Genomic DNA, 7,208 nt, shown 5'->3' with positions numbered 1-7,208 from the left:
ATGCCTACCTGGCATTCCTAAGAGGAGGGCATCATCCCGGTGTCTGCAGAGGAAGGCGAACACTTGTGCCAGCAGGTATATTTAGACCCTGGAGCACAGAGGAGTCCCACGGAAACCTGCAGGCTGAATTAGCAAGACAAAGGCAGTTACTGACTGTATCAGGGGAAGCCACACAATAGCTTATGCTCTTTTTCCAGCACGACGTCCTGCAACTTTTTACTAGGTACTGCTCCAGTCACCTCTTGGGTTCTTGCTGGATGAAATGGGCAGCGTGGTAAGGACAGAATTGGAAGGACATCACTTGAATAAACTTTAAATCGATCAAATTTGTATTTTTCATTGCTAGTAAAACAGGGACAAGAGCCTAGAAGACAGCATGCAAGGTCATGAGAGGACCCAGCTATTTGTTTGGTAAAATACAGCCCTGAGGGACTAATACTCAAGAACTCATCTGGACCTAACAGATGAAGGACATTCTTTCTCAGCCAGCTCAGAAGAGAATCACATCCCGATCCTGAGAGGCTGAAAGAAGAAGATGTACTCTATGCCAATCTGCCAAGGCTGACAGAGGATTTACCAAAGCCATGGAGAATGGCACGTGGGGCTGAGAGCAGGAGCACCCTTCTCTGTCGAGAGCTTAAAGTTGCATGTCCGTGGCCACGCATACCAGGCGCCACAAGTGCCCTTGTCAGCGTTGGCCCAGAACAGCGCTATAACTCATAGACAGCAAGGACGTGAAGCCTGCCAGAGGGGGCTGCTGTGGCTGACAGAGCCAGCGTGGGCCGTGCTGCATCCGCGTTTCACTGCGCTTTGTGCAGGAAGGTTGACGCTGCGTGGGTACGCTTGGCTTATTTGGCTTGCTCATCACTGCTTGCCCGCTGCCGCTGTAACCAGATGGGCTCTTCAACACCCAAACGTGTGCATGCTGCCTGTAGGAGCTATCATCTCTGGTGTATATCTTTTGGGAAGGAGCTGGCAGCAAACGGCTGCAGAGAGCAGGGTGGCAGTGAACTCCCCAAAGAGGCTGTGATGCCCCACTTGGGCTGTTCCTGCCAGCTGGTAGCAGGCAGTGCTCAGAGCCCGGCGCTGCTGCCTGCCACGGGGCCTGCACACCCTCATCCCGCAAGCAGAGCACTCAGCGGGGGGCTGTCGGGGGTGTCCGATCCCAGCTTCTGCCTCCCCTCCTGCTTGGAACCCCCCATGTTGCCCCCCTCCCCCGACAGGCCACCGTGCCCAGCACCCGGAACCAGCGACTCTGTGACATCAGCCCCGGGGACAAGGCCACCGCGGGCAATGTGACTACTGCGGGCACTACGTTGGCTGCTGCACTGGTGGCAGCGATGAATTTGCTCCCCCTCCTCGTCCTGCTGGCCGTGTGCTGGCCTGTGCATGGCACATGGGACAGCTGTGGGTAAGTGGCCCAAGGCTCTGGGAGGGAGCTGGGGCAACCATTATGGGCTTCACTGGAAGGTGCCCGCTTGTCCCCCGTGGCCACGTCACAGCTTCCCGAACCCCATGTGGGAGCCTCAGTTCCCTGCCAGCACCCAGGCTGCCGGCACAACTCATCTACGGGGCTCAAGCAGAAACAGGGACGGACGGACACACACCCCACAGGGTTCCCTGGCCCTGCTGTCCATGCGGTGCCTTGTGGGGAGGGAAGACGGCTGACCTTCAGCCTCAACAGCAGCGAGCGGTCGAGCAGAACAGTAATGAGTTTCTGGTTGCAGAGGGACCTGCGGGCTCCGGCCCATGGCTGCTCACTACGGCACGTGGCGCGTCATGGGGGGCAGAGATGCCCAGCCAGGGGCCTGGCCCTGGATCGTCAGCATCTAGGGGCCCTGGGAATTAGGCACAGGGCACATCTGCGGAGGCTCCCTCATCAGCCCACAGTGGGTCCTCACAGCAGCCCACTGCTTCATCAAGGCCAGGTAAGGAGGATCAGGGAACGAGCATATCCCCACAACACTAGCAGCTGCCCTGGACACAGCACCATGCGCTACTCCCATCCCGTTTCCTTGCAGCATGCCCAGTGCCTGGGCACTCCAGAGCCCAGCTGAGAGACTGCTCAGGAGAAGGCTGGGCTCGTGCCACTGCTTCCTAGCAGCCTCCAGCCCGACATCCCTTGCACCTAAGGCATGCGAGGGCAGTCGCACTCTCCGTAGCGCTGCTGCTGCCCTCTCTCCCCTGTGAAGGAGAAGGCAGGGAACTGCTGGGCTGCTGCAGCACACAGCTCCGCTCCCTCTGACCCCTCTCTCCATCTGCCTTCCAGGCACATCACCATGTGGCGCGTGGTGGTCGGGGCCACCCAGCTGACTCAGCTGGGCCCTGAGGTCCAAGTGCGCCATATTAAGCGGCTCCTGGTTCACGAACACTACAGTAATATCTTGGAGAGGAACGACATTGCCTTGCTGGAATTGGACCAGCCTGTCCAGTGCAGCTACTACATACAGCTTGCCTGCGTGCCCGATGCCTCGCTGAGAGTGTCAGAGCTGACAACCTGCTACGTCAGTGGCTGGGGTTCCATGACCGCAAGATGTGAGTTCCCAAAAAGTGCTCGTGTCCTGAGTGCAAGCTTGGCACACTGGGGAGATGGGCTGGGCTTCCTGAGAGCAGAGGTGAAAGCCAGAGTCAGGCTGCGGGGACGTCTGCCTACAGAGAGATGGGCCTGAGCCATTCCCCAAAGCAGGGCAGAAGGGAAACACCGGTACAACGCCTCTCACGACGCAAAGCCAAGCCCCACGGAAGGGGTTCACCCAGACAGGCGAGGAGAACTGGCAATGAGCTGCTGGGTGTTAATTCCTTTCTGTGCTCACAGCTGGAGGAGCAACGGATGTCCTGCAGGAGGCCAAGGTCCGCCTCATTGATGTCAACCTCTGTAACAGCAGCCAGTGGTACAGAGGGGCCATCCACAGCTACAACTTGTGTGCTGGCTATCCGCAGGGTGGCATCGACACCTGCCAGGTAGGGGCGTGCTACAAGTCAACCCCCTGCAGCACAGGCAGCCCTGACACAACCGCCCAAACGCACCCCAGCACGGGCTTTGCCTGGCAAGTCACCCTGCCACCGCTGGGTCCCCACCACTGTTGGGGCTCACCTCCCCTTCCCCCAAAAGCCCATCTAGTGCTCTTGGCAGCCCAGAGCTCCAGATCCCAACCCTGGAACCTCCCTCTTCCACCCATCCAGGATCACTGTGCAGAGATGAGAGAGCCCTGCCTTACAGGCCCACAGCCCCCTCCCAGACAAGGTGCTGGAGGCTCCAGCACCTGAGCAGAGCCGTTCTGTGCAGTGAACACAGCTCTGGCAGCTGCTGTGAGAGAGAAGGAGCCAGCCATAGTGCCGACAGTGGCCACCCAACAACACCTTAACGCTCTCTCCCCCGCTGCAGGGTGACAGTGGTGGTCCTCTCGTGTGCAAAGAGAACAACGCCGACTACTTCTGGCTTGTTGGAGTGACCAGCTGGGGGAAAGGCTGTGCGAGAGCAAAACAGCCCGGGGTCTACACCTCCACTCAGCACTTCTACGACTGGATCCTGGTACAGATGGGACTGCACCCAGCACTAAGGGCTATGCCAACATCATGGGCATTTTCTCACCGCCTCAACCCCCGTTCAGAGGCCAAGGCCAATAACACAATCGGGCAGGTTTAGGAGCTTGACATCCAGCCACAGACATTACCTGGACTTCATTTCCATACTGTTATTTCAGGAATCTAAGAACATGCTGTGCTTATGAATCCAGGGAGTGAAGATGGATTTATGTTTCACTAGCAAACATCCAATCCTGATCATCTGCAAAGGCAGAAAAGGCCGGGGCTGTGGTCATGTTGACGTAAGTGGTGGTTACATACACATGGGTGCTGGTAAAGGCATTGCTGTCTCTATGCGAATCTGCTTTGCCGTTCACATTAACTGTGTAAGCCTGCGTGCGTGTTTGTGTACCTGGCTCTTTGGAATGCAGCATAAGTCTCTCGAACACACACACGGCAACAGCAGCAGCCACATCCATCAGGCTGGGATAGGACAAGCCTCCTGGGCGTGAGAGCCCACCTGATTCAGCTCCAGCGGACCTGAAAGGAGAAATCCCCCGTCTGCACAAGTCTACTGGTTCTGGCTGCTCTGGGAAGTACAAGGCCCGGTACTTCACACCAGGCTAGTGCTGCCTCCTCTCCTCTGCACGGGCAGGTTTGTGAAGTCCCCTATGGTTTGCCTGTCCAAAGCTCCAAGAGAAGAAACTGAGCTCCACCTGGGGGTTTCTGCTGCAGGGTCCTTTCACAGTGCTCCAATCCCAGACCAGCCCTGCCATGGGCTGACCCTGCTGACCCCTCACTTGTCCCCAGTGCTCTTTGGCCTGGAGTCAGACCCAGCCGAGAACTATGATCTGCTGCAGAGCGGCACAGGGCTGGAGCGTCTGCAAGTCCTGAAGGAGATCAAACTGCAGAAAGTGCTTTTTGAACAGCGCATGGAGTCTGGGGACAGCCAGGTCAGGAAGGGCAGGGATCCCGCCCTGCTGCCTTCCAAACTGCACTCCTAAGCCCTCCTGCTGCCACTGCTCCTGGCCTCTTGCTGCTCCATCCCCTTCCGTTGCTCCGTGCTGGAACCCCATCCCAAACCCACCAGACTCCCCTGCCCCCAACTACCCAAGCTCAGCCTTAGAGCTACCCTGCAGCTTTGGCTCAGTGACACCGCTGACTGATGGAGCACTGGGGCAGCAAACTGTGCGTTGGGGAGATTGCCAGCCCTGCTAGGAGGGCAGCTCAGGGGACCCTGTGCTCTCTGCTGGACGTTCAAGCTGAGGCCTCTTGACAGAAACCCGGACTGGCTCAGGGACGGACCATGAGACAGCATCATCTCCAGAGCCAGAACAGCTCCTTTCAAACCATCATCAAGGTGAAGCAAAGGGCATGCCCCAGTCTCCAGAGATCCCAGCGCAGCTGGAGGCACGCTCTGCACCCCTGGGTGGGAACAGAGCTGGCAGCTGCAGCACCAGCACTTGCCAGGGGCCAAGAGCACAGCAAGAGGAGGATGGGATGGATGGTCCTGGCAGCTTCAGAGGAAGGACCTTGCATGGCTAGTGCAGAGGGGACATGCCTAGGCAGAAGCAGCTCAGGGTATGCATGCTCAAGCACCTCCAAGTCCTTCACGACTCCAGGAGGTGGAGATGTGGCTGGTGGTTGGCAGGCCTGGTCCTCTTGTGAGGTCTGTGGGTGCTGGGGCTGATCAACCAGGTGGGCTGCAACCACATGCCAGCCCCATGACTGAAAGACTCGCTCTCCTCTTGCTGATGAGCTAGTCCAGCTTCGAGTTCACTAGCCAACTGCACACGCCCACAGCGCTCCCACCAGCAGCTGGCCCCAGACACTCGCTGTTTCCAGCTGCTGGGGCCCTGTGACCTGTGTTCCCTTCTGCCACTGCTAGCAGCCAGGCCTCTGGACCCACCCCTGTCACGCTGGGGACACAGAGTGGGGCCGCACAGAAAAGGATTTGGAATTGCTCTCAGAAAGAAGGTACGACGGACTGTGGTGATCAGGTGCAGGGCTCAGGCAAACAAGCAAACCAACCAGCACTTTGCTTATGTGTGACTGGCTCCTTGATCCCCCCTTCTCCCCACTTTCCATGCTTATACATCCCCCTCCTCTTCCTTCACTCCTCCCTTTCTCCCCCCTTGTCTCCTCCCAAACAAGGCACCCACCCCCAGTTATTTTTTTTCCCTCTTGCTCCCAGGTTTGCCCCATCTGTGAACAGAGTTGGGGTTTCAGGTGCCGTTAGCTAGGTCACCTTGGACTTCCATGGCATCACTGATGCGGTTTCCTGGGTACTGCTATCCTGACAGATTCCTCTCCCCAAAATGACCCCAGCTCTTCCTTCAATTATCTGCAAAGTGTGGCCACCTCTCGCATCATTCCCCCTCAACCACCTGCAAAATCTGGTGCTGGAACAGCAGAGTATCCACAGAAGACAAGTTGTCTTCTCTAAGGCCTTCTTCCGTCTGCTCTAAGCAGATATGGGGCACCACCTTCAGGTCCATTCTCAAAAACCAAAGCAGCCTTGAGTCCAGTTTGCTTAGGGCCCAGTTCTGGTGCCTGTGAAGCCATGCGACGCCTCAAGGGCCCTGAGAAGAGCAGCTATTCCACTTTCAGACAGAGCCTGCCCTGTCATCCCAGGGACCAGGCTGCACACCCAGCTCTGGGCCTTAGGTCTAAACCCCACAAGCCAGGATGGCAGCACCAAGCTCCCGCACCTTTCACGAGCTCTGAGGCTGCCCCCCTTCAAGCCACTGCTCTCCACCCTGCTCAGCAAATGCAACGCACGTGGCTGCCTCCTGCTTTTCTCCCATGACTGCCCTGCGCTCCAGCATGTGAGCAAGGCTCCACCATACAGCTGTAGAAGGCAGACTGGTGAGGTGAGGTTGATACAGGATTCACCAAAGCCATGGAGAACGGCATGTGGGGCTGAGGGGTTCAGAATCAGAGTCACTTAGGTTGGAAAAGACCTTTAAGATCATTGAGTCCAACCACAAACCAAAAACTACCAAGTCCACCACTAAACCATGTCCCTAAGTGCCACATCTACACATTGCTTAAATACCTCCAGGGAATGGGGACTCAACCACTTCCCTGGGCAGCCTGTTCCAATGCTTGACAACCCTTTCGGTGAAGAAATTTTTCCTAATATCCAACCTAAAGCTCTCCCCCCCTTCCCGGTGCAATTTGAGCCCATTTCCTCTGTCCTATCACTTGCTACTTGGGAAAGGAGACCGACCCCCCACCTCACTACAGCCTCCTTTCAGGTAGTTGTAGAGAGCAATAAGGTCTCCCCTCAGCCTCCTTTTCTCCAGGCTGAACAACCCCAGCTCCCTCAGCCGCTCCTCACAGGACTTGTGCTCCAGACCCTTCACCGGCTTCATTGCCCTTCTTTGGACACGCTCCAGCACCTCAATGTCCTTCTTGTAGTGAGGGGCCCAAAACGGAACACCGGATTCAAAGTGCGGCCTCACCAGTGCTGAGTACGGGGGGCGGTCACTGCCCTGGTCACTGTTGGCCACTCTAATTCTGATACAAGCCAGGATGCCACTGGCCTTCTTGGCCACCTGGCACACTGCCGGCTCATCTTCAGCCAGCTGTCAACCAACACCCCCAGGTCCTTTTCCGCCAGGCAGCTCTCCAGCCACTCCTCCCCCAGCCTGTAGCGTTGCATGGGGTTGTTATGACCC

The 7,208-nt window shown here is 57.3% G+C and overlaps 1 pseudogene across 1 annotated transcript; it reads left to right on the top strand.

The window, feature by feature from the left end:
* Nucleotides 1–1,779: 1,779 nt before the first annotated feature.
* LOC309604231 (acrosin-like) lies at nucleotides 1,780–3,532 on the top strand (annotated as a pseudogene). Its single transcript has 4 exons — nucleotides 1,780–1,928; nucleotides 2,270–2,535; nucleotides 2,816–2,961; nucleotides 3,386–3,532. The product of its transcript is annotated as an acrosin-like (transcript).
* Nucleotides 3,533–7,208: the final 3,676 nt, after the last annotated feature.

This window comes from Platalea leucorodia (genome assembly GCF_965183815.1).
Source record: "Platalea leucorodia genome assembly, contig: HAP1_HAP1_SCAFFOLD_490, whole genome shotgun sequence".
NCBI lineage: Eukaryota > Metazoa > Chordata > Aves > Pelecaniformes > Threskiornithidae > Platalea > Platalea leucorodia.
Note: the sequence above shows the minus strand (reverse complement) of the source record. Positions and strands in the feature narration are given on the sequence as shown.